Genomic DNA, 19,322 nt, shown 5'->3' on the forward strand with positions numbered 1-19,322 from the left:
GGTTAGTACTTGGATGGGAGGCCGCATGGGAATACTAGGTGTTGTAAGCTTTTTTAAGAAAAAAAAAAAAGAGTCCCTGAGCTTCTTCAAAAAGCCTTAAAAAGTCTCTGAGATTCTTCAGAAAGCATGAAAGAGCTTGAGTTTTTTCAAAAGTTGTTCTTAGTTTTCTTCACTAATGGTCTAACCTTTTAAATAGCCCAATTTTGGCAGCAGTTTTAGCTTACGGCCATACCACCTTGGGCACGCCCGATCTCGTCTGATCTCGGAAGCTAAGCAGGGTCGGGCCTGGTTAGTACTTGGATGGGAGACCGCCTGGGAATACCAGGTGCTGTAAGCTTTTAAAAAAAAAAAAAAAAAAAAAAGAGTGCCTGAGCTTCAAAAAGCCTTAAAAAGTCTCTGAGATTCTTCAGAAAGCATGAAAGAGTTTGAGTTTTTTCAAAAGTTCTTCTTAGTCTTCTTCACTAATGGTCTAAGCTTTTAAATAAGGCCTGGTTAGTACTTGGATGGGAGGCCGCATGGGAATACTAGGTGTTGTAAGCTTTTTTAAGAAAAAAAAAAAAGAGTCCCTGAGCTTCTTCAAAAAGCCTTAAAAAGTCTCTGAGATTCTTCAGAAAGCATGAAAGAGCTTGAGTTTTTTCAAAAGTTGTTCTTAGTTTTCTTCACTAATGGTCTAACCTTTTAAATAGCCCAATTTTGGCAGCAGTTTTAGCTTACGGCCATACCACCTTGGGCACGCCCGATCTCGTCTGATCTCGGAAGCTAAGCAGGGTCGGGCCTGGTTAGTACTTGGATGGGAGACCGCCTGGGAATACCAGGTGCTGTAAGCTTTTAAAAAAAAAAAAAAAAAAAAAAGAGTGCCTGAGCTTCAAAAAGCCTTAAAAAGTCTCTGAGATTCTTCAGAAAGCATGAAAGAGTTTGAGTTTTTTCAAAAGTTCTTCTTAGTCTTCTTCACTAATGGTCTAAGCTTTTAAATAAGGCCTGGTTAGTACTTGGATGGGAGGCCGCATGGGAATACTAGGTGTTGTAAGCTTTTTTAAGAAAAAAAAAAAAGAGTCCCTGAGCTTCTTCAAAAAGCCTTAAAAAGTCTCTGAGATTCTTCAGAAAGCATGAAAGAGCTTGAGTTTTTTCAAAAGTTGTTCTTAGTTTTCTTCACAAATGGTCTAACCTTTTAAATAGCCCAATTTTGGCAGCAGTTTTAGCTTACGGCCATACCACCTTGGGCACGCCCGATCTCGTCTGATCTCGGAAGCTAAGCAGGGTCGGGCCTGGTTAGTACTTGGATGGGAGACCGCCTGGGAATACCAGGTGCTGTAAGCTTTTAAAAAAAAAAAAAAAAAAAAAAGAGTGCCTGAGCTTCAAAAAGCCTTAAAAAGTCTCTGAGATTCTTCAGAAAGCATGAAAGAGTTTGAGTTTTTTCAAAAGTTCTTCTTAGTCTTCTTCACTAATGGTCTAAGCTTTTAAATAAGGCCTGGTTAGTACTTGGATGGGAGGCCGCATGGGAATACTAGGTGTTGTAAGCTTTTTTAAGAAAAAAAAAAAAGAGTCCCTGAGCTTCTTCAAAAAGCCTTAAAAAGTCTCTGAGATTCTTCAGAAAGCATGAAAGAGCTTGAGTTTTTTCAAAAGTTGTTCTTAGTTTTCTTCACTAATGGTCTAACCTTTTAAATAGCCCAATTTTGGCAGCAGTTTTAGCTTACGGCCATACCACCTTGGGCACGCCCGATCTCGTCTGATCTCGGAAGCTAAGCAGGGTCGGGCCTGGTTAGTACTTGGATGGGAGACCGCCTGGGAATACCAGGTGCTGTAAGCTTTTAAAAAAAAAAAAAAGAGTGCCTGAGCTTCAAAAAGCCTTAAAAAGTCTCTGAGATTCTTCAGAAAGCATGAAAGAGTTTGAGTTTTTTCAAAAGTTGTTCTTAGTTTTCTTCACTAATGGTCTAACCTTTTAAATAGCCCAATTTTGGCAGCAGTATTCGCTTACGGCCATACCACCTTGGGCACGCCCGATCTCGTCTGATCTCGGAAGCTAAGCAGGGTCGGGACTGGTTAGTACTTGGATGGGAGACCGCCTGGGAATACCAGGTGCTGTAAGCTTTTAAAAAAAAAAAAAAAAAAAAAAAGAGTGCCTGAGCTTCAAAAAGCCTTAAAAAGTCTCTGAGATTCTTCAGAAAGCATGAAAGAGTTTGAGTTTTTTCAAAAGTTCTTCTTAGTCTTCTTCACTAATGGTCTAAGCTTTTAAATAAGGCCTGGTTAGTACTTGGATGGGAGGCCGCATGGGAATACTAGGTGTTGTAAAAATTTTTAAGAAAAAAAAAAAAGAGTCCCTGAGCTTCTTCAAAAAGCCTTAAAAAGTCTCTGAGATTCTTCAGAAAGCATGAAAGAGCTTGAGTTTTTTCAAAAGTTGTTCTTAGTTTTCTTCACAAATGGTCTAACCTTTTAAATAGCCCAATTTTGGCAGCAGTTTTAGCTTACGGCCATACCACCTTGGGCACGCCCGATCTCGTCTGATCTCGGAAGCTAAGCAGGGTCGGGCCTGGTTAGTACTTGGATGGGAGACCGCCTGGGAATACCAGGTGCTGTAAGCTTTTTAAAAAAAAAAAAAGAGTGCCTGAGCTTCAAAAAGCCTTAAAAAGTCTCTGAGATTCTTCAGAAAGCATGAAAGAGTTTGAGTTTTTTCAAAAGTTCTTCTTAGTCTTCTTCACTAATGGTCTAAGCTTTTAAATAAGGCCTGGTTAGTACTTGGATGGGAGGCCGCATGGGAATACTGGGTGTTGTAAGCTTTTTTAAGAAAAAAAAAAAGAGTGCCTGAGCTTCTTCAAAAAGACTTAAAAAGTCTCTGAGATTCTTCAGAAAGCATGAAAGAGCTTGAGTTTTTTCAAAAGTTGTTCTTAGTTTTCTTCACTAATGGTCTAACCTTTTAATAGCCCAATTTTGGCAGCAGTTTTAGCTTACGGCCATACCACCTTGGGCACGCCCGATCTCGTCTGATCTCGGAAGCTAAGCAGGGTCGGGCCTGGTTAGTACTTGGATGGGAGACCGCCTGGGAATACCAGGTGCTGTAAGCTTTTAAAAAAAAAAAAAAAAAAAAAAGAGTGCCTGAGCTTCAAAAAGCCTTAAAAAGTCTCTGAGATTCTTCAGAAAGCATGAAAGAGTTTGAGTTTTTTCAAAAGTTCTTCTTAGTCTTCTTCACTAATGGTCTAAGCTTTTAAATAAGGCCTGGTTAGTACTTGGATGGGAGGCCGCATGGGAATACTAGGTGTTGTAAGCTTTTTTAAGAAAAAAAAAAAAGAGTCCCTGAGCTTCTTCAAAAAGCCTTAAAAAGTCTCTGAGATTCTTCAGAAAGCATGAAAGAGCTTGAGTTTTTTCAAAAGTTGTTCTTAGTTTTCTTCACTAATGGTCTAACCTTTTAAATAGCCCAATTTTGGCAGCAGTTTTAGCTTACGGCCATACCACCTTGGGCACGCCCGATCTCGTCTGATCTCGGAAGCTAAGCAGGGTCGGGCCTGGTTAGTACTTGGATGGGAGACCGCCTGGGAATACCAGGTGCTGTAAGCTTTTAAAAAAAAAAAAAAAAAAAAAAGAGTGCCTGAGCTTCAAAAAGCCTTAAAAAGTCTCTGAGATTCTTCAGAAAGCATGAAAGAGTTTGAGTTTTTTCAAAAGTTCTTCTTAGTCTTCTTCACTAATGGTCTAAGCTTTTAAATAAGGCCTGGTTAGTACTTGGATGGGAGGCCGCATGGGAATACTAGGTGTTGTAAGCTTTTTTAAGAAAAAAAAAAAAGAGTCCCTGAGCTTCTTCAAAAAGCCTTAAAAAGTCTCTGAGATTCTTCAGAAAGCATGAAAGAGCTTGAGTTTTTTCAAAAGTTGTTCTTAGTTTTCTTCACTAATGGTCTAACCTTTTAAATAGCCCAATTTTGGCAGCAGTTTTAGCTTACGGCCATACCACCTTGGGCACGCCCGATCTCGTCTGATCTCGGAAGCTAAGCAGGGTCGGGCCTGGTTAGTACTTGGATGGGAGACCGCCTGGGAATACCAGGTGCTGTAAGCTTTTAAAAAAAAAAAAAAAAAAAAAAGAGTGCCTGAGCTTCAAAAAGCCTTAAAAAGTCTCTGAGATTCTTCAGAAAGCATGAAAGAGTTTGAGTTTTTTCAAAAGTTCTTCTTAGTCTTCTTCACTAATGGTCTAAGCTTTTAAATAAGGCCTGGTTAGTACTTGGATGGGAGGCCGCATGGGAATACTAGGTGTTGTAAGCTTTTTTAAGAAAAAAAAAAAAGAGTCCCTGAGCTTCTTCAAAAAGCCTTAAAAAGTCTCTGAGATTCTTCAGAAAGCATGAAAGAGCTTGAGTTTTTTCAAAAGTTGTTCTTAGTTTTCTTCACTAATGGTCTAACCTTTTAAATAGCCCAATTTTGGCAGCAGTTTTAGCTTACGGCCATACCACCTTGGGCACGCCCGATCTCGTCTGATCTCGGAAGCTAAGCAGGGTCGGGCCTGGTTAGTACTTGGATGGGAGACCGCCTGGGAATACCAGGTGCTGTAAGCTTTTAAAAAAAAAAAAAAAAAAAAAAAGAGTGCCTGAGCTTCAAAAAGCCTTAAAAAGTCTCTGAGATTCTTCAGAAAGCATGAAAGAGTTTGAGTTTTTTCAAAAGTTCTTCTTAGTCTTCTTCACTAATGGTCTAAGCTTTTAAATAAGGCCTGGTTAGTACTTGGATGGGAGGCCGCATGGGAATACTAGGTGTTGTAAGCTTTTTTAAGAAAAAAAAAAAAGAGTCCCTGAGCTTCTTCAAAAAGCCTTAAAAAGTCTCTGAGATTCTTCAGAAAGCATGAAAGAGCTTGAGTTTTTTCAAAAGTTGTTCTTAGTTTTCTTCACAAATGGTCTAACCTTTTAAATAGCCCAATTTTGGCAGCAGTTTTAGCTTACGGCCATACCACCTTGGGCACGCCCGATCTCGTCTGATCTCGGAAGCTAAGCAGGGTCGGGCCTGGTTAGTACTTGGATGGGAGACCGCCTGGGAATACCAGGTGCTGTAAGCTTTTAAAAAAAAAAAAAAAAAAAAAAGAGTGCCTGAGCTTCAAAAAGCCTTAAAAAGTCTCTGAGATTCTTCAGAAAGCATGAAAGAGTTTGAGTTTTTTCAAAAGTTCTTCTTAGTCTTCTTCACTAATGGTCTAAGCTTTTAAATAAGGCCTGGTTAGTACTTGGATGGGAGGCCGCATGGGAATACTAGGTGTTGTAAGCTTTTTTAAGAAAAAAAAAAAAGAGTCCCTGAGCTTCTTCAAAAAGCCTTAAAAAGTCTCTGAGATTCTTCAGAAAGCATGAAAGAGCTTGAGTTTTTTCAAAAGTTGTTCTTAGTTTTCTTCACTAATGGTCTAACCTTTTAAATAGCCCAATTTTGGCAGCAGTTTTAGCTTACGGCCATACCACCTTGGGCACGCCCGATCTCGTCTGATCTCGGAAGCTAAGCAGGGTCGGGCCTGGTTAGTACTTGGATGGGAGACCGCCTGGGAATACCAGGTGCTGTAAGCTTTTAAAAAAAAAAAAAAGAGTGCCTGAGCTTCAAAAAGCCTTAAAAAGTCTCTGAGATTCTTCAGAAAGCATGAAAGAGTTTGAGTTTTTTCAAAAGTTGTTCTTAGTTTTCTTCACTAATGGTCTAACCTTTTAAATAGCCCAATTTTGGCAGCAGTATTCGCTTACGGCCATACCACCTTGGGCACGCCCGATCTCGTCTGATCTCGGAAGCTAAGCAGGGTCGGGACTGGTTAGTACTTGGATGGGAGACCGCCTGGGAATACCAGGTGCTGTAAGCTTTTAAAAAAAAAAAAAAAAAAAAAAGAGTGCCTGAGCTTCAAAAAGCCTTAAAAAGTCTCTGAGATTCTTCAGAAAGCATGAAAGAGTTTGAGTTTTTTCAAAAGTTCTTCTTAGTCTTCTTCACTAATGGTCTAAGCTTTTAAATAAGGCCTGGTTAGTACTTGGATGGGAGGCCGCATGGGAATACTAGGTGTTGTAAAAATTTTTAAGAAAAAAAAAAAAGAGTCCCTGAGCTTCTTCAAAAAGCCTTAAAAAGTCTCTGAGATTCTTCAGAAAGCATGAAAGAGCTTGAGTTTTTTCAAAAGTTGTTCTTAGTTTTCTTCACAAATGGTCTAACCTTTTAAATAGCCCAATTTTGGCAGCAGTTTTAGCTTACGGCCATACCACCTTGGGCACGCCCGATCTCGTCTGATCTCGGAAGCTAAGCAGGGTCGGGCCTGGTTAGTACTTGGATGGGAGACCGCCTGGGAATACCAGGTGCTGTAAGCTTTTTAAAAAAAAAAAAAGAGTGCCTGAGCTTCAAAAAGCCTTAAAAAGTCTCTGAGATTCTTCAGAAAGCATGAAAGAGTTTGAGTTTTTTCAAAAGTTCTTCTTAGTCTTCTTCACTAATGGTCTAAGCTTTTAAATAAGGCCTGGTTAGTACTTGGATGGGAGGCCGCATGGGAATACTGGGTGTTGTAAGCTTTTTTAAGAAAAAAAAAAAGAGTGCCTGAGCTTCTTCAAAAAGACTTAAAAAGTCTCTGAGATTCTTCAGAAAGCATGAAAGAGCTTGAGTTTTTTCAAAAGTTGTTCTTAGTTTTCTTCACTAATGGTCTAACCTTTTAAATAGCCCAATTTTGGCAGCAGTTTTAGCTTACGGCCATACCACCTTGGGCACGCCCGATCTCGTCTGATCTCGGAAGCTAAGCAGGGTCGGGCCTGGTTAGTACTTGGATGGGAGACCGCCTGGGAATACCAGGTGCTGTAAGCTTTTAAAAAAAAAAAAAAGAGTGCCTGAGCTTCAAAAAGCCTTAAAAAGTCTCTGAGATTCTTCAGAAAGCATGAAAGAGTTTGAGTTTTTTCAAAAGTTCTTCTTAGTCTTCTTCACTAATGGTCTAAGCTTTTAAATAAGGCCTGGTTAGTACTTGGATGGGAGGCCGCATGGGAATACTAGGTGTTGTAAGCTTTTTTAAGAAAAAAAAAAAAGAGTCCCTGAGCTTCTTCAAAAAGCCTTAAAAAGTCTCTGAGATTCTTCAGAAAGCATGAAAGAGCTTGAGTTTTTTCAAAAGTTGTTCTTAGTTTTCTTCACTAATGGTCTAACCTTTTAAATAGCCCAATTTTGGCAGCAGTTTTAGCTTACGGCCATACCACCTTGGGCACGCCCGATCTCGTCTGATCTCGGAAGCTAAGCAGGGTCGGGCCTGGTTAGTACTTGGATGGGAGACCGCCTGGGAATACCAGGTGCTGTAAGCTTTTAAAAAAAAAAAAAAGAGTGCCTGAGCTTCAAAAAGCCTTAAAAAGTCTCTGAGATTCTTCAGAAAGCATGAAAGAGTTTGAGTTTTTTCAAAAGTTGTTCTTAGTTTTCTTCACTAATGGTCTAACCTTTTAAATAGCCCAATTTTGGCAGCAGTATTCGCTTACGGCCATACCACCTTGGGCACGCCCGATCTCGTCTGATCTCGGAAGCTAAGCAGGGTCGGGCCTGGTTAGTACTTGGATGGGAGACCGCCTGGGAATACCAGGTGCTGTAAGCTTTTAAAAAAAAAAAAAAAAAAAAAAAGAGTGCCTGAGCTTCAAAAAGCCTTAAAAAGTCTCTGAGATTCTTCAGAAAGCATGAAAGAGTTTGAGTTTTTTCAAAAGTTCTTCTTAGTCTTCTTCACTAATGGTCTAAGCTTTTAAATAAGGCCTGGTTAGTACTTGGATGGGAGGCCGCATGGGAATACTAGGTGTTGTAAGCTTTTTTAAGAAAAAAAAAAAAGAGTCCCTGAGCTTCTTCAAAAAGCCTTAAAAAGTCTCTGAGATTCTTCAGAAAGCATGAAAGAGCTTGAGTTTTTTCAAAAGTTGTTCTTAGTTTTCTTCACTAATGGTCTAACCTTTTAAATAGCCCAATTTTGGCAGCAGTTTTAGCTTACGGCCATACCACCTTGGGCACGCCCGATCTCGTCTGATCTCGGAAGCTAAGCAGGGTCGGGCCTGGTTAGTACTTGGATGGGAGACCGCCTGGGAATACCAGGTGCTGTAAGCTTTTAAAAAAAAAAAAAAAAAAAAAAGAGTGCCTGAGCTTCAAAAAGCCTTAAAAAGTCTCTGAGATTCTTCAGAAAGCATGAAAGAGTTTGAGTTTTTTCAAAAGTTCTTCTTAGTCTTCTTCACTAATGGTCTAAGCTTTTAAATAAGGCCTGGTTAGTACTTGGATGGGAGGCCGCATGGGAATACTAGGTGTTGTAAGCTTTTTTAAGAAAAAAAAAAAAGAGTCCCTGAGCTTCTTCAAAAAGCCTTAAAAAGTCTCTGAGATTCTTCAGAAAGCATGAAAGAGCTTGAGTTTTTTCAAAAGTTGTTCTTAGTTTTCTTCACTAATGGTCTAACCTTTTAAATAGCCCAATTTTGGCAGCAGTTTTAGCTTACGGCCATACCACCTTGGGCACGCCCGATCTCGTCTGATCTCGGAAGCTAAGCAGGGTCGGGCCTGGTTAGTACTTGGATGGGAGACCGCCTGGGAATACCAGGTGCTGTAAGCTTTTAAAAAAAAAAAAAAAAAAAAAAGAGTGCCTGAGCTTCAAAAAGCCTTAAAAAGTCTCTGAGATTCTTCAGAAAGCATGAAAGAGTTTGAGTTTTTTCAAAAGTTCTTCTTAGTCTTCTTCACTAATGGTCTAAGCTTTTAAATAAGGCCTGGTTAGTACTTGGATGGGAGGCCGCATGGGAATACTAGGTGTTGTAAGCTTTTTTAAGAAAAAAAAAAAAGAGTCCCTGAGCTTCTTCAAAAAGCCTTAAAAAGTCTCTGAGATTCTTCAGAAAGCATGAAAGAGCTTGAGTTTTTTCAAAAGTTGTTCTTAGTTTTCTTCACTAATGGTCTAACCTTTTAAATAGCCCAATTTTGGCAGCAGTTTTAGCTTACGGCCATACCACCTTGGGCACGCCCGATCTCGTCTGATCTCGGAAGCTAAGCAGGGTCGGGCCTGGTTAGTACTTGGATGGGAGACCGCCTGGGAATACCAGGTGCTGTAAGCTTTTAAAAAAAAAAAAAAAAAAAAAAGAGTGCCTGAGCTTCAAAAAGCCTTAAAAAGTCTCTGAGATTCTTCAGAAAGCATGAAAGAGTTTGAGTTTTTTCAAAAGTTCTTCTTAGTCTTCTTCACTAATGGTCTAAGCTTTTAAATAAGGCCTGGTTAGTACTTGGATGGGAGGCCGCATGGGAATACTAGGTGTTGTAAGCTTTTTTAAGAAAAAAAAAAAAGAGTCCCTGAGCTTCTTCAAAAAGCCTTAAAAAGTCTCTGAGATTCTTCAGAAAGCATGAAAGAGCTTGAGTTTTTTCAAAAGTTGTTCTTAGTTTTCTTCACTAATGGTCTAACCTTTTAAATAGCCCAATTTTGGCAGCAGTTTTAGCTTACGGCCATACCACCTTGGGCACGCCCGATCTCGTCTGATCTCGGAAGCTAAGCAGGGTCGGGCCTGGTTAGTACTTGGATGGGAGACCGCCTGGGAATACCAGGTGCTGTAAGCTTTTAAAAAAAAAAAAAAAAAAAAAAGAGTGCCTGAGCTTCAAAAAGCCTTAAAAAGTCTCTGAGATTCTTCAGAAAGCATGAAAGAGTTTGAGTTTTTTCAAAAGTTCTTCTTAGTCTTCTTCACTAATGGTCTAAGCTTTTAAATAAGGCCTGGTTAGTACTTGGATGGGAGGCCGCATGGGAATACTAGGTGTTGTAAGCTTTTTTAAGAAAAAAAAAAAAGAGTCCCTGAGCTTCTTCAAAAAGCCTTAAAAAGTCTCTGAGATTCTTCAGAAAGCATGAAAGAGCTTGAGTTTTTTCAAAAGTTGTTCTTAGTTTTCTTCACAAATGGTCTAACCTTTTAAATAGCCCAATTTTGGCAGCAGTTTTAGCTTACGGCCATACCACCTTGGGCACGCCCGATCTCGTCTGATCTCGGAAGCTAAGCAGGGTCGGGCCTGGTTAGTACTTGGATGGGAGACCGCCTGGGAATACCAGGTGCTGTAAGCTTTTAAAAAAAAAAAAAAAAAAAAAAGAGTGCCTGAGCTTCAAAAAGCCTTAAAAAGTCTCTGAGATTCTTCAGAAAGCATGAAAGAGTTTGAGTTTTTTCAAAAGTTCTTCTTAGTCTTCTTCACTAATGGTCTAAGCTTTTAAATAAGGCCTGGTTAGTACTTGGATGGGAGGCCGCATGGGAATACTAGGTGTTGTAAGCTTTTTTAAGAAAAAAAAAAAAGAGTCCCTGAGCTTCTTCAAAAAGCCTTAAAAAGTCTCTGAGATTCTTCAGAAAGCATGAAAGAGCTTGAGTTTTTTCAAAAGTTGTTCTTAGTTTTCTTCACTAATGGTCTAACCTTTTAAATAGCCCAATTTTGGCAGCAGTTTTAGCTTACGGCCATACCACCTTGGGCACGCCCGATCTCGTCTGATCTCGGAAGCTAAGCAGGGTCGGGCCTGGTTAGTACTTGGATGGGAGACCGCCTGGGAATACCAGGTGCTGTAAGCTTTTAAAAAAAAAAAAAAGAGTGCCTGAGCTTCAAAAAGCCTTAAAAAGTCTCTGAGATTCTTCAGAAAGCATGAAAGAGTTTGAGTTTTTTCAAAAGTTGTTCTTAGTTTTCTTCACTAATGGTCTAACCTTTTAAATAGCCCAATTTTGGCAGCAGTATTCGCTTACGGCCATACCACCTTGGGCACGCCCGATCTCGTCTGATCTCGGAAGCTAAGCAGGGTCGGGACTGGTTAGTACTTGGATGGGAGACCGCCTGGGAATACCAGGTGCTGTAAGCTTTTAAAAAAAAAAAAAAAAAAAAAAAGAGTGCCTGAGCTTCAAAAAGCCTTAAAAAGTCTCTGAGATTCTTCAGAAAGCATGAAAGAGTTTGAGTTTTTTCAAAAGTTCTTCTTAGTCTTCTTCACTAATGGTCTAAGCTTTTAAATAAGGCCTGGTTAGTACTTGGATGGGAGGCCGCATGGGAATACTAGGTGTTGTAAAAATTTTTAAGAAAAAAAAAAAAGAGTCCCTGAGCTTCTTCAAAAAGCCTTAAAAAGTCTCTGAGATTCTTCAGAAAGCATGAAAGAGCTTGAGTTTTTTCAAAAGTTGTTCTTAGTTTTCTTCACAAATGGTCTAACCTTTTAAATAGCCCAATTTTGGCAGCAGTTTTAGCTTACGGCCATACCACCTTGGGCACGCCCGATCTCGTCTGATCTCGGAAGCTAAGCAGGGTCGGGCCTGGTTAGTACTTGGATGGGAGACCGCCTGGGAATACCAGGTGCTGTAAGCTTTTTAAAAAAAAAAAAAGAGTGCCTGAGCTTCAAAAAGCCTTAAAAAGTCTCTGAGATTCTTCAGAAAGCATGAAAGAGTTTGAGTTTTTTCAAAAGTTCTTCTTAGTCTTCTTCACTAATGGTCTAAGCTTTTAAATAAGGCCTGGTTAGTACTTGGATGGGAGGCCGCATGGGAATACTGGGTGTTGTAAGCTTTTTTAAGAAAAAAAAAAAGAGTGCCTGAGCTTCTTCAAAAAGACTTAAAAAGTCTCTGAGATTCTTCAGAAAGCATGAAAGAGCTTGAGTTTTTTCAAAAGTTGTTCTTAGTTTTCTTCACTAATGGTCTAACCTTTTAAATAGCCCAATTTTGGCAGCAGTTTTAGCTTACGGCCATACCACCTTGGGCACGCCCGATCTCGTCTGATCTCGGAAGCTAAGCAGGGTCGGGCCTGGTTAGTACTTGGATGGGAGACCGCCTGGGAATACCAGGTGCTGTAAGCTTTTAAAAAAAAAAAAAAGAGTGCCTGAGCTTCAAAAAGCCTTAAAAAGTCTCTGAGATTCTTCAGAAAGCATGAAAGAGTTTGAGTTTTTTCAAAAGTTCTTCTTAGTCTTCTTCACTAATGGTCTAAGCTTTTAAATAAGGCCTGGTTAGTACTTGGATGGGAGGCCGCATGGGAATACTAGGTGTTGTAAGCTTTTTTAAGAAAAAAAAAAAAGAGTCCCTGAGCTTCTTCAAAAAGCCTTAAAAAGTCTCTGAGATTCTTCAGAAAGCATGAAAGAGCTTGAGTTTTTTCAAAAGTTGTTCTTAGTTTTCTTCACTAATGGTCTAACCTTTTAAATAGCCCAATTTTGGCAGCAGTTTTAGCTTACGGCCATACCACCTTGGGCACGCCCGATCTCGTCTGATCTCGGAAGCTAAGCAGGGTCGGGCCTGGTTAGTACTTGGATGGGAGACCGCCTGGGAATACCAGGTGCTGTAAGCTTTTAAAAAAAAAAAAAAGAGTGCCTGAGCTTCAAAAAGCCTTAAAAAGTCTCTGAGATTCTTCAGAAAGCATGAAAGAGTTTGAGTTTTTTCAAAAGTTGTTCTTAGTTTTCTTCACTAATGGTCTAACCTTTTAAATAGCCCAATTTTGGCAGCAGTATTCGCTTACGGCCATACCACCTTGGGCACGCCCGATCTCGTCTGATCTCGGAAGCTAAGCAGGGTCGGGCCTGGTTAGTACTTGGATGGGAGACCGCCTGGGAATACCAGGTGCTGTAAGCTTTTAAAAAAAAAAAAAAAAAAAAAAGAGTGCCTGAGCTTCAAAAAGCCTTAAAAAGTCTCTGAGATTCTTCAGAAAGCATGAAAGAGTTTGAGTTTTTTCAAAAGTTCTTCTTAGTCTTCTTCACTAATGGTCTAAGCTTTTAAATAAGGCCTGGTTAGTACTTGGATGGGAGGCCGCATGGGAATACTAGGTGTTGTAAGCTTTTTTAAGAAAAAAAAAAAAGAGTCCCTGAGCTTCTTCAAAAAGCCTTAAAAAGTCTCTGAGATTCTTCAGAAAGCATGAAAGAGCTTGAGTTTTTTCAAAAGTTGTTCTTAGTTTTCTTCACTAATGGTCTAACCTTTTAAATAGCCCAATTTTGGCAGCAGTTTTAGCTTACGGCCATACCACCTTGGGCACGCCCGATCTCGTCTGATCTCGGAAGCTAAGCAGGGTCGGGCCTGGTTAGTACTTGGATGGGAGACCGCCTGGGAATACCAGGTGCTGTAAGCTTTTAAAAAAAAAAAAAAAAAAAAAAGAGTGCCTGAGCTTCAAAAAGCCTTAAAAAGTCTCTGAGATTCTTCAGAAAGCATGAAAGAGTTTGAGTTTTTTCAAAAGTTCTTCTTAGTCTTCTTCACTAATGGTCTAAGCTTTTAAATAAGGCCTGGTTAGTACTTGGATGGGAGGCCGCATGGGAATACTAGGTGTTGTAAGCTTTTTTAAGAAAAAAAAAAAAGAGTCCCTGAGCTTCTTCAAAAAGCCTTAAAAAGTCTCTGAGATTCTTCAGAAAGCATGAAAGAGCTTGAGTTTTTTCAAAAGTTGTTCTTAGTTTTCTTCACTAATGGTCTAACCTTTTAAATAGCCCAATTTTGGCAGCAGTTTTAGCTTACGGCCATACCACCTTGGGCACGCCCGATCTCGTCTGATCTCGGAAGCTAAGCAGGGTCGGGCCTGGTTAGTACTTGGATGGGAGACCGCCTGGGAATACCAGGTGCTGTAAGCTTTTAAAAAAAAAAAAAAAAAAAAAAGAGTGCCTGAGCTTCAAAAAGCCTTAAAAAGTCTCTGAGATTCTTCAGAAAGCATGAAAGAGTTTGAGTTTTTTCAAAAGTTCTTCTTAGTCTTCTTCACTAATGGTCTAAGCTTTTAAATAAGGCCTGGTTAGTACTTGGATGGGAGGCCGCATGGGAATACTAGGTGTTGTAAGCTTTTTTAAGAAAAAAAAAAAAGAGTCCCTGAGCTTCTTCAAAAAGCCTTAAAAAGTCTCTGAGATTCTTCAGAAAGCATGAAAGAGCTTGAGTTTTTTCAAAAGTTGTTCTTAGTTTTCTTCACTAATGGTCTAACCTTTTAAATAGCCCAATTTTGGCAGCAGTTTTAGCTTACGGCCATACCACCTTGGGCACGCCCGATCTCGTCTGATCTCGGAAGCTAAGCAGGGTCGGGCCTGGTTAGTACTTGGATGGGAGACCGCCTGGGAATACCAGGTGCTGTAAGCTTTTAAAAAAAAAAAAAAAAAAAAAAGAGTGCCTGAGCTTCAAAAAGCCTTAAAAAGTCTCTGAGATTCTTCAGAAAGCATGAAAGAGTTTGAGTTTTTTCAAAAGTTCTTCTTAGTCTTCTTCACTAATGGTCTAAGCTTTTAAATAAGGCCTGGTTAGTACTTGGATGGGAGGCCGCATGGGAATACTAGGTGTTGTAAGCTTTTTTAAGAAAAAAAAAAAAGAGTCCCTGAGCTTCTTCAAAAAGCCTTAAAAAGTCTCTGAGATTCTTCAGAAAGCATGAAAGAGCTTGAGTTTTTTCAAAAGTTGTTCTTAGTTTTCTTCACTAATGGTCTAACCTTTTAAATAGCCCAATTTTGGCAGCAGTTTTAGCTTACGGCCATACCACCTTGGGCACGCCCGATCTCGTCTGATCTCGGAAGCTAAGCAGGGTCGGGCCTGGTTAGTACTTGGATGGGAGACCGCCTGGGAATACCAGGTGCTGTAAGCTTTTAAAAAAAAAAAAAAAAAAAAAAAGAGTGCCTGAGCTTCAAAAAGCCTTAAAAAGTCTCTGAGATTCTTCAGAAAGCATGAAAGAGTTTGAGTTTTTTCAAAAGTTCTTCTTAGTCTTCTTCACTAATGGTCTAAGCTTTTAAATAAGGCCTGGTTAGTACTTGGATGGGAGGCCGCATGGGAATACTAGGTGTTGTAAGCTTTTTTAAGAAAAAAAAAAAAGAGTCCCTGAGCTTCTTCAAAAAGCCTTAAAAAGTCTCTGAGATTCTTCAGAAAGCATGAAAGAGCTTGAGTTTTTTCAAAAGTTGTTCTTAGTTTTCTTCACTAATGGTCTAACCTTTTAAATAGCCCAATTTTGGCAGCAGTTTTAGCTTACGGCCATACCACCTTGGGCACGCCCGATCTCGTCTGATCTCGGAAGCTAAGCAGGGTCGGGCCTGGTTAGTACTTGGATGGGAGACCGCCTGGGAATACCAGGTGCTGTAAGCTTTTAAAAAAAAAAAAAAAAAAAAAAGAGTGCCTGAGCTTCAAAAAGCCTTAAAAAGTCTCTGAGATTCTTCAGAAAGCATGAAAGAGTTTGAGTTTTTTCAAAAGTTCTTCTTAGTCTTCTTCACTAATGGTCTAAGCTTTTAAATAAGGCCTGGTTAGTACTTGGATGGGAGGCCGCATGGGAATACTAGGTGTTGTAAGCTTTTTTAAGAAAAAAAAAAAAGAGTCCCTGAGCTTCTTCAAAAAGCCTTAAAAAGTCTCTGAGATTCTTCAGAAAGCATGAAAGAGCTTGAGTTTTTTCAAAAGTTGTTCTTAGTTTTCTTCACTAATGGTCTAACCTTTTAAATAGCCCAATTTTGGCAGCAGTTTTAGCTTACGGCCATACCACCTTGGGCACGCCCGATCTCGTCTGATCTCGGAAGCTAAGCAGGGTCGGGCCTGGTTAGTACTTGGATGGGAGACCGCCTGGGAATACCAGGTGCTGTAAGCTTTTAAAAAAAAAAAAAAAAAAAAAAGAGTGCCTGAGCTTCAAAAAGCCTTAAAAAGTCTCTGAGATTCTTCAGAAAGCATGAAAGAGTTTGAGTTTTTTCAAAAGTTCTTCTTAGTCTTCTTCACTAATGGTCTAAGCTTTTAAATAAGGCCTGGTTAGTACTTGGATGGGAGGCCGCATGGGAATACTAGGTGTTGTAAGCTTTTTTAAGAAAAAAAAAAAAGAGTCCCTGAGCTTCTTCAAAAAGCCTTAAAAAGTCTCTGAGATTCTTCAGAAAGCATGAAAGAGCTTGAGTTTTTTCAAAAGTTGTTCTTAGTTTTCTTCACTAATGGTCTAACCTTTTAAATAGCCCAATTTTGGCAGCAGTTTTAGCTTACGGCCATACCACCTTGGGCACGCCCGATCTCGTCTGATCTCGGAAGCTAAGCAGGGTCGGGCCTGGTTAGTACTTGGATGGGAGACCGCCTGGGAATACCAGGTGCTGTAAGCTTTTAAAAAAAAAAAAAAAAAAAAAAGAGTGCCTGAGCTTCAAAAAGCCTTAAAAAGTCTCTGAGATTCTTCAGAAAGCATGAAAGAGTTTGAGTTTTTTCAAAAGTTCTTCTTAGTCTTCTTCACTAATGGTCTAAGCTTTTAAATAAGGCCTGGTTAGTACTTGGATGGGAGGCCGCATGGGAATACTAGGTGTTGTAAGCTTTTTTAAGAAAAAAAAAAAAGAGTCCCTGAGCTTCTTCAAAAAGCCTTAAAAAGTCTCTGAGATTCTTCAGAAAGCATGAAAGAGCTTGAGTTTTTTCAAAAGTTGTTCTTAGTTTTCTTCACTAATGGTCTAACCTTTTAAATAGCCCAATTTTGGCAGCAGTTTTAGCTTACGGCCATACCACCTTGGGCACGCCCGATCTCGTCTGATCTCGGAAGCTAAGCAGGGTCGGGCCTGGTTAGTACTTGGATGGGAGACCGCCTGGGAATACCAGGTGCTGTAAGCTTTTAAAAAAAAAAAAAAAAAAAAAAGAGTGCCTGAGCTTCAAAAAGCCTTAAAAAGTCTCTGAGATTCTTCAGAAAGCATGAAAGAGTTTGAGTTTTTTCAAAAGTTCTTCTTAGTCTTCTTCACTAATGGTCTAAGCTTTTAAATAAGGCCTGGTTAGTACTTGGATGGGAGGCCGCATGGGAATACTAGGTGTTGTAAGCTTTTTTAAGAAAAAAAAAAAAGAGTCCCTGAGCTTCTTCAAAAAGCCTTAAAAAGTCTCTGAGATTCTTCAGAAAGCATGAAAGAGCTTGAGTTTTTTCAAAAGTTGTTCTTAGTTTTCTTCACTAATGGTCTAACCTTTTAAATAGCCCAATTTTGGCAGCAGTTTTAGCTTACGGCCATACCACCTTGGGCACGCCCGATCTCGTCTGATCTCGGAAGCTAAGCAGGGTCGGGCCTGGTTAGTACTTGGATGGGAGACCGCCTGGGAATACCAGGTGCTGTAAGCTTTTAAAAAAAAAAAAAAAAAAAAAAGAGTGCCTGAGCTTCAAAAAGCCTTAAAAAGTCTCTGAGATTCTTCAGAAAGCATGAAAGAGTTTGAGTTTTTTCAAAAGTTCTTCTTAGTCTTCTTCACTAATGGTCTAAGCTTTTAAATAAGGCCTGGTTAGTACTTGGATGGGAGGCCGCATGGGAATACTAGGTGTTGTAAGCTTTTTTAAGAAAAAAAAAAAAGAGTCCCTGAGCTTCTTCAAAAAGCCTTAAAAAGTCTCTGAGATTCTTCAGAAAGCATGAAAGAGCTTGAGTTTTTTCAAAAGTTGTTCTTAGTTTTCTTCACAAATGGTCTAACCTTTTAAATAGCCCAATTTTGGCAGCAGTTTTAGCTTACGGCCATACCACCTTGGGCACGCCCGATCTCGTCTGATCTCGGAAGCTAAGCAGGGTCGGGCCTGGTTAGTACTTGGATGGGAGACCGCCTGGGAATACCAGGTGCTGTAAGCTTTTAAAAAAAAAAAAAAAAAAAAAAGAGTGCCTGAGCTTCAAAAAGCCTTAAAAAGTCTCTGAGATTCTTCAGAAAGCATGAAAGAGTTTGAGTTTTTTCAAAAGTTCTTCTTAGTCTTCTTCACTAATGGTCTAAGCTTTTAAATAAGGCCTGGTTAGTACTTGGATGGGAGGCCGCATGGGAATACTAGGTGTTGTAAGCTTTTTTAAGAAAAAAAAAAAAGAGTCCCTGAGCTTCTTCAAAAAGCCTTAAAAAGTCTCTGAGATTCTTCAGAAAGCATGAAAGAGCTTGAGTTTTTTCAAAAGTTGTTCTTAGTTTTCTTCACTAATGGTCTAACCTTTTAAATAGCCCAATTTTGGCAGCAGTTTTAGCTTACGGCCATACCACCTTGGGCACGCCCGATCTCGTCTGATCTCGGAAGCTAAGCAGGGTCGGGCCTGGTTAGTACTTGGATGGGAGACCGCCTGGGAATACCAGGTGCTGTAAGCTTTTAAAAAAAAAAAAAAGAGTGCCTGAGCTTCAAAAAGCCTTAAAAAGTCTCTGAGATTCTTCAGAAAGCATGAAAGAGTTTGAGTTTTTTCAAAAGTTGTTCTTAGTTTTCTTCACTAATGGTCTAACCTTTTAAATAGCCCAATTTTGGCAGCAGTATTCGCTTACGGCCATACCACCTTGGGCACGCCCGATCTCGTCTGATCTCGGAAGCTAAGCAGGGTCGGGACTGGTTAGTACTTGGATGGGAGACCGCCTGGGAATACCAGGTGCTGTAAGCTTTTAAAAAAAAAAAAAAAAAAAAAAAGAGTGCCTGAGCTTCAAAAAGCCTTAAAAAGTCTCTGAGATTCTTCAGAAAGCATGAAAGAGTTTGAGTTTTTTCAAAAGTTCTTCTTAGTCTTCTTCACTAATGGTCTAAGCTTTTAAATAAGGCCTGGTTAGTACTTGGATGGGAGGCCGCATGGGAATACTAGGTGTTGTAAAAATTTTTAAGAAAAAAAAAAAAGAGTCCCTGAGCTTCTTCAAAAAGCCTTAAAAAGTCTCTGAGATTCTTCAGAAAGCATGAAAGAGCTTGAGTTTTTTCAAAAGTTGTTCTTAGTTTTCTTCACAAATGGTCTAACCTTTTAAATAGCCCAATTTTGGCAGCAGTTTTAGCTTACGGCCATACCACCTTGGGCACGCCCGATCTCGTCTGATCTCGGAAGCTAAGCAGGGTCGGGCCTGGTTAGTACTTGGATGGGAGACCGCCTGGGAATACCAGGTGCTGTAAGCTTTTTAAAAAAAAAAAAAGAGTGCCTGAGCTTCAAAAAGCCTTAAAAAGTCTCTGAGATTCTTCAGAAAGCATGAAAGAGTTTGAGTTTTTTCAAAAGTTCTTCTTAGTCTTCTTCACTAATGGTCTAAGCTTTTAAATAAGGCCTGGTTAGTACTTGGATGGGAGGCCGCATGGGAATACTGGGTGTTGTAAGCTTTTTTAAGAAAAAAAAAAAGAGTGCCTGAGCTTCTTCAAAAAGACTTAAAAAGTCTCTGAGATTCTTCAGAAAGCATGAAAGAGCTTGAGTTTTTTCAAAAGTTGTTCTTAGTTTTCTTCACTAATGGTCTAACCTTTTAAATAGCCCAATTTTGGCAGCAGTTTTAGCTTACGGCCATACCACCTTGGGCACGCCCGATCTCGTCTGATCTCGGAAGCTAAGCAGGGTCGGGCCTGGTTAGTACTTGGATGGGAGACCGCCTGGGAATACCAGGTGCTGTAAGCTTTTAAAAAAAAAAAAAAGAGTGCCTGAGCTTCAAAAAGCCTTAAAAAGTCTCTGAGATTCTTCAGAAAGCATGAAAGAGTTTGAGTTTTTTCAAAAGTTCTTCTTAGTCTTCTTCACTAATGGTCTAAGCTTTTAAATAAGGCCTGGTTAGTACTTGGATGGGAGGCCGCATGGGAATACTAGGTGTTGTAAGCTT

The 19,322-nt window shown here is 39.8% G+C and overlaps 42 non-coding genes across 42 annotated transcripts; all 42 read left to right on the top strand.

Moving 5' to 3' along the window:
- The first annotated feature begins 218 nt into the window (after nucleotides 1-218).
- Nucleotides 219-337, top strand: LOC143743783 (5S ribosomal RNA). Its single transcript, XR_013205540.1, has one exon. It is a non-coding gene; the product is annotated as a 5S ribosomal RNA (ribosomal RNA).
- A 371-nt stretch (nucleotides 338-708) lies between these two features.
- On the top strand, nucleotides 709-827 carry LOC143743786 (5S ribosomal RNA). The gene has a single exon (XR_013205541.1). It is a non-coding gene; the product is annotated as a 5S ribosomal RNA (ribosomal RNA).
- Nucleotides 828-1,198: 371 nt separating this feature from the next.
- On the top strand, nucleotides 1,199-1,317 carry LOC143743787 (5S ribosomal RNA). Its single transcript, XR_013205542.1, has one exon. It is a non-coding gene; the product is annotated as a 5S ribosomal RNA (ribosomal RNA).
- A 371-nt stretch (nucleotides 1,318-1,688) lies between these two features.
- Nucleotides 1,689-1,807, top strand: LOC143743788 (5S ribosomal RNA). Its single transcript, XR_013205543.1, has one exon. It is a non-coding gene; the product is annotated as a 5S ribosomal RNA (ribosomal RNA).
- A 162-nt stretch (nucleotides 1,808-1,969) lies between these two features.
- Nucleotides 1,970-2,088, top strand: LOC143743985 (5S ribosomal RNA). The gene has a single exon (XR_013205721.1). It is a non-coding gene; the product is annotated as a 5S ribosomal RNA (ribosomal RNA).
- Nucleotides 2,089-2,460: 372 nt separating this feature from the next.
- LOC143743789 (5S ribosomal RNA) lies at nucleotides 2,461-2,579 on the top strand. Its single transcript, XR_013205544.1, has one exon. It is a non-coding gene; the product is annotated as a 5S ribosomal RNA (ribosomal RNA).
- Nucleotides 2,580-2,940: 361 nt separating this feature from the next.
- On the top strand, nucleotides 2,941-3,059 carry LOC143743790 (5S ribosomal RNA). Its single transcript, XR_013205545.1, has one exon. It is a non-coding gene; the product is annotated as a 5S ribosomal RNA (ribosomal RNA).
- A 371-nt stretch (nucleotides 3,060-3,430) lies between these two features.
- Nucleotides 3,431-3,549, top strand: LOC143743791 (5S ribosomal RNA). The gene has a single exon (XR_013205546.1). It is a non-coding gene; the product is annotated as a 5S ribosomal RNA (ribosomal RNA).
- A 371-nt stretch (nucleotides 3,550-3,920) lies between these two features.
- Nucleotides 3,921-4,039, top strand: LOC143743792 (5S ribosomal RNA). The gene has a single exon (XR_013205547.1). It is a non-coding gene; the product is annotated as a 5S ribosomal RNA (ribosomal RNA).
- Nucleotides 4,040-4,410: 371 nt separating this feature from the next.
- On the top strand, nucleotides 4,411-4,529 carry LOC143743793 (5S ribosomal RNA). The gene has a single exon (XR_013205548.1). It is a non-coding gene; the product is annotated as a 5S ribosomal RNA (ribosomal RNA).
- A 372-nt stretch (nucleotides 4,530-4,901) lies between these two features.
- On the top strand, nucleotides 4,902-5,020 carry LOC143743794 (5S ribosomal RNA). The gene has a single exon (XR_013205549.1). It is a non-coding gene; the product is annotated as a 5S ribosomal RNA (ribosomal RNA).
- A 371-nt stretch (nucleotides 5,021-5,391) lies between these two features.
- On the top strand, nucleotides 5,392-5,510 carry LOC143743797 (5S ribosomal RNA). The gene has a single exon (XR_013205551.1). It is a non-coding gene; the product is annotated as a 5S ribosomal RNA (ribosomal RNA).
- Nucleotides 5,511-5,672: 162 nt separating this feature from the next.
- On the top strand, nucleotides 5,673-5,791 carry LOC143743987 (5S ribosomal RNA). Its single transcript, XR_013205723.1, has one exon. It is a non-coding gene; the product is annotated as a 5S ribosomal RNA (ribosomal RNA).
- Nucleotides 5,792-6,162: 371 nt separating this feature from the next.
- Nucleotides 6,163-6,281, top strand: LOC143743798 (5S ribosomal RNA). Its single transcript, XR_013205552.1, has one exon. It is a non-coding gene; the product is annotated as a 5S ribosomal RNA (ribosomal RNA).
- Nucleotides 6,282-6,643: 362 nt separating this feature from the next.
- Nucleotides 6,644-6,762, top strand: LOC143743799 (5S ribosomal RNA). Its single transcript, XR_013205553.1, has one exon. It is a non-coding gene; the product is annotated as a 5S ribosomal RNA (ribosomal RNA).
- A 363-nt stretch (nucleotides 6,763-7,125) lies between these two features.
- LOC143743800 (5S ribosomal RNA) lies at nucleotides 7,126-7,244 on the top strand. The gene has a single exon (XR_013205554.1). It is a non-coding gene; the product is annotated as a 5S ribosomal RNA (ribosomal RNA).
- Nucleotides 7,245-7,406: 162 nt separating this feature from the next.
- LOC143743801 (5S ribosomal RNA) lies at nucleotides 7,407-7,525 on the top strand. Its single transcript, XR_013205555.1, has one exon. It is a non-coding gene; the product is annotated as a 5S ribosomal RNA (ribosomal RNA).
- A 372-nt stretch (nucleotides 7,526-7,897) lies between these two features.
- Nucleotides 7,898-8,016, top strand: LOC143743802 (5S ribosomal RNA). Its single transcript, XR_013205556.1, has one exon. It is a non-coding gene; the product is annotated as a 5S ribosomal RNA (ribosomal RNA).
- A 371-nt stretch (nucleotides 8,017-8,387) lies between these two features.
- LOC143743803 (5S ribosomal RNA) lies at nucleotides 8,388-8,506 on the top strand. The gene has a single exon (XR_013205557.1). It is a non-coding gene; the product is annotated as a 5S ribosomal RNA (ribosomal RNA).
- Nucleotides 8,507-8,877: 371 nt separating this feature from the next.
- On the top strand, nucleotides 8,878-8,996 carry LOC143743804 (5S ribosomal RNA). The gene has a single exon (XR_013205558.1). It is a non-coding gene; the product is annotated as a 5S ribosomal RNA (ribosomal RNA).
- Nucleotides 8,997-9,367: 371 nt separating this feature from the next.
- Nucleotides 9,368-9,486, top strand: LOC143743805 (5S ribosomal RNA). The gene has a single exon (XR_013205559.1). It is a non-coding gene; the product is annotated as a 5S ribosomal RNA (ribosomal RNA).
- Nucleotides 9,487-9,857: 371 nt separating this feature from the next.
- Nucleotides 9,858-9,976, top strand: LOC143743806 (5S ribosomal RNA). The gene has a single exon (XR_013205560.1). It is a non-coding gene; the product is annotated as a 5S ribosomal RNA (ribosomal RNA).
- Nucleotides 9,977-10,347: 371 nt separating this feature from the next.
- Nucleotides 10,348-10,466, top strand: LOC143743809 (5S ribosomal RNA). The gene has a single exon (XR_013205562.1). It is a non-coding gene; the product is annotated as a 5S ribosomal RNA (ribosomal RNA).
- Nucleotides 10,467-10,628: 162 nt separating this feature from the next.
- Nucleotides 10,629-10,747, top strand: LOC143743988 (5S ribosomal RNA). The gene has a single exon (XR_013205724.1). It is a non-coding gene; the product is annotated as a 5S ribosomal RNA (ribosomal RNA).
- Nucleotides 10,748-11,119: 372 nt separating this feature from the next.
- On the top strand, nucleotides 11,120-11,238 carry LOC143743810 (5S ribosomal RNA). Its single transcript, XR_013205563.1, has one exon. It is a non-coding gene; the product is annotated as a 5S ribosomal RNA (ribosomal RNA).
- A 362-nt stretch (nucleotides 11,239-11,600) lies between these two features.
- On the top strand, nucleotides 11,601-11,719 carry LOC143743811 (5S ribosomal RNA). The gene has a single exon (XR_013205564.1). It is a non-coding gene; the product is annotated as a 5S ribosomal RNA (ribosomal RNA).
- Nucleotides 11,720-12,082: 363 nt separating this feature from the next.
- On the top strand, nucleotides 12,083-12,201 carry LOC143743812 (5S ribosomal RNA). Its single transcript, XR_013205565.1, has one exon. It is a non-coding gene; the product is annotated as a 5S ribosomal RNA (ribosomal RNA).
- Nucleotides 12,202-12,363: 162 nt separating this feature from the next.
- Nucleotides 12,364-12,482, top strand: LOC143743813 (5S ribosomal RNA). Its single transcript, XR_013205566.1, has one exon. It is a non-coding gene; the product is annotated as a 5S ribosomal RNA (ribosomal RNA).
- Nucleotides 12,483-12,853: 371 nt separating this feature from the next.
- LOC143743814 (5S ribosomal RNA) lies at nucleotides 12,854-12,972 on the top strand. The gene has a single exon (XR_013205567.1). It is a non-coding gene; the product is annotated as a 5S ribosomal RNA (ribosomal RNA).
- A 371-nt stretch (nucleotides 12,973-13,343) lies between these two features.
- Nucleotides 13,344-13,462, top strand: LOC143743815 (5S ribosomal RNA). Its single transcript, XR_013205568.1, has one exon. It is a non-coding gene; the product is annotated as a 5S ribosomal RNA (ribosomal RNA).
- A 371-nt stretch (nucleotides 13,463-13,833) lies between these two features.
- LOC143743816 (5S ribosomal RNA) lies at nucleotides 13,834-13,952 on the top strand. Its single transcript, XR_013205569.1, has one exon. It is a non-coding gene; the product is annotated as a 5S ribosomal RNA (ribosomal RNA).
- A 371-nt stretch (nucleotides 13,953-14,323) lies between these two features.
- LOC143743817 (5S ribosomal RNA) lies at nucleotides 14,324-14,442 on the top strand. Its single transcript, XR_013205570.1, has one exon. It is a non-coding gene; the product is annotated as a 5S ribosomal RNA (ribosomal RNA).
- A 372-nt stretch (nucleotides 14,443-14,814) lies between these two features.
- On the top strand, nucleotides 14,815-14,933 carry LOC143743819 (5S ribosomal RNA). The gene has a single exon (XR_013205571.1). It is a non-coding gene; the product is annotated as a 5S ribosomal RNA (ribosomal RNA).
- Nucleotides 14,934-15,304: 371 nt separating this feature from the next.
- On the top strand, nucleotides 15,305-15,423 carry LOC143743821 (5S ribosomal RNA). Its single transcript, XR_013205573.1, has one exon. It is a non-coding gene; the product is annotated as a 5S ribosomal RNA (ribosomal RNA).
- Nucleotides 15,424-15,794: 371 nt separating this feature from the next.
- LOC143743822 (5S ribosomal RNA) lies at nucleotides 15,795-15,913 on the top strand. Its single transcript, XR_013205574.1, has one exon. It is a non-coding gene; the product is annotated as a 5S ribosomal RNA (ribosomal RNA).
- A 371-nt stretch (nucleotides 15,914-16,284) lies between these two features.
- Nucleotides 16,285-16,403, top strand: LOC143743823 (5S ribosomal RNA). Its single transcript, XR_013205575.1, has one exon. It is a non-coding gene; the product is annotated as a 5S ribosomal RNA (ribosomal RNA).
- A 371-nt stretch (nucleotides 16,404-16,774) lies between these two features.
- Nucleotides 16,775-16,893, top strand: LOC143743824 (5S ribosomal RNA). The gene has a single exon (XR_013205576.1). It is a non-coding gene; the product is annotated as a 5S ribosomal RNA (ribosomal RNA).
- A 371-nt stretch (nucleotides 16,894-17,264) lies between these two features.
- LOC143743825 (5S ribosomal RNA) lies at nucleotides 17,265-17,383 on the top strand. The gene has a single exon (XR_013205577.1). It is a non-coding gene; the product is annotated as a 5S ribosomal RNA (ribosomal RNA).
- Nucleotides 17,384-17,754: 371 nt separating this feature from the next.
- On the top strand, nucleotides 17,755-17,873 carry LOC143743826 (5S ribosomal RNA). Its single transcript, XR_013205578.1, has one exon. It is a non-coding gene; the product is annotated as a 5S ribosomal RNA (ribosomal RNA).
- Nucleotides 17,874-18,035: 162 nt separating this feature from the next.
- LOC143743989 (5S ribosomal RNA) lies at nucleotides 18,036-18,154 on the top strand. The gene has a single exon (XR_013205725.1). It is a non-coding gene; the product is annotated as a 5S ribosomal RNA (ribosomal RNA).
- A 372-nt stretch (nucleotides 18,155-18,526) lies between these two features.
- LOC143743827 (5S ribosomal RNA) lies at nucleotides 18,527-18,645 on the top strand. Its single transcript, XR_013205579.1, has one exon. It is a non-coding gene; the product is annotated as a 5S ribosomal RNA (ribosomal RNA).
- A 362-nt stretch (nucleotides 18,646-19,007) lies between these two features.
- On the top strand, nucleotides 19,008-19,126 carry LOC143743828 (5S ribosomal RNA). Its single transcript, XR_013205580.1, has one exon. It is a non-coding gene; the product is annotated as a 5S ribosomal RNA (ribosomal RNA).
- Nucleotides 19,127-19,322: the final 196 nt, after the last annotated feature.

This window comes from Siphateles boraxobius, unplaced genomic scaffold (genome assembly GCF_051911475.1).
Source record: "Siphateles boraxobius isolate OS27281-9 unplaced genomic scaffold, OSU_SipBor_1 190, whole genome shotgun sequence".
Taxonomy (NCBI): Eukaryota; Metazoa; Chordata; class Actinopteri; order Cypriniformes; family Leuciscidae; genus Siphateles; species Siphateles boraxobius.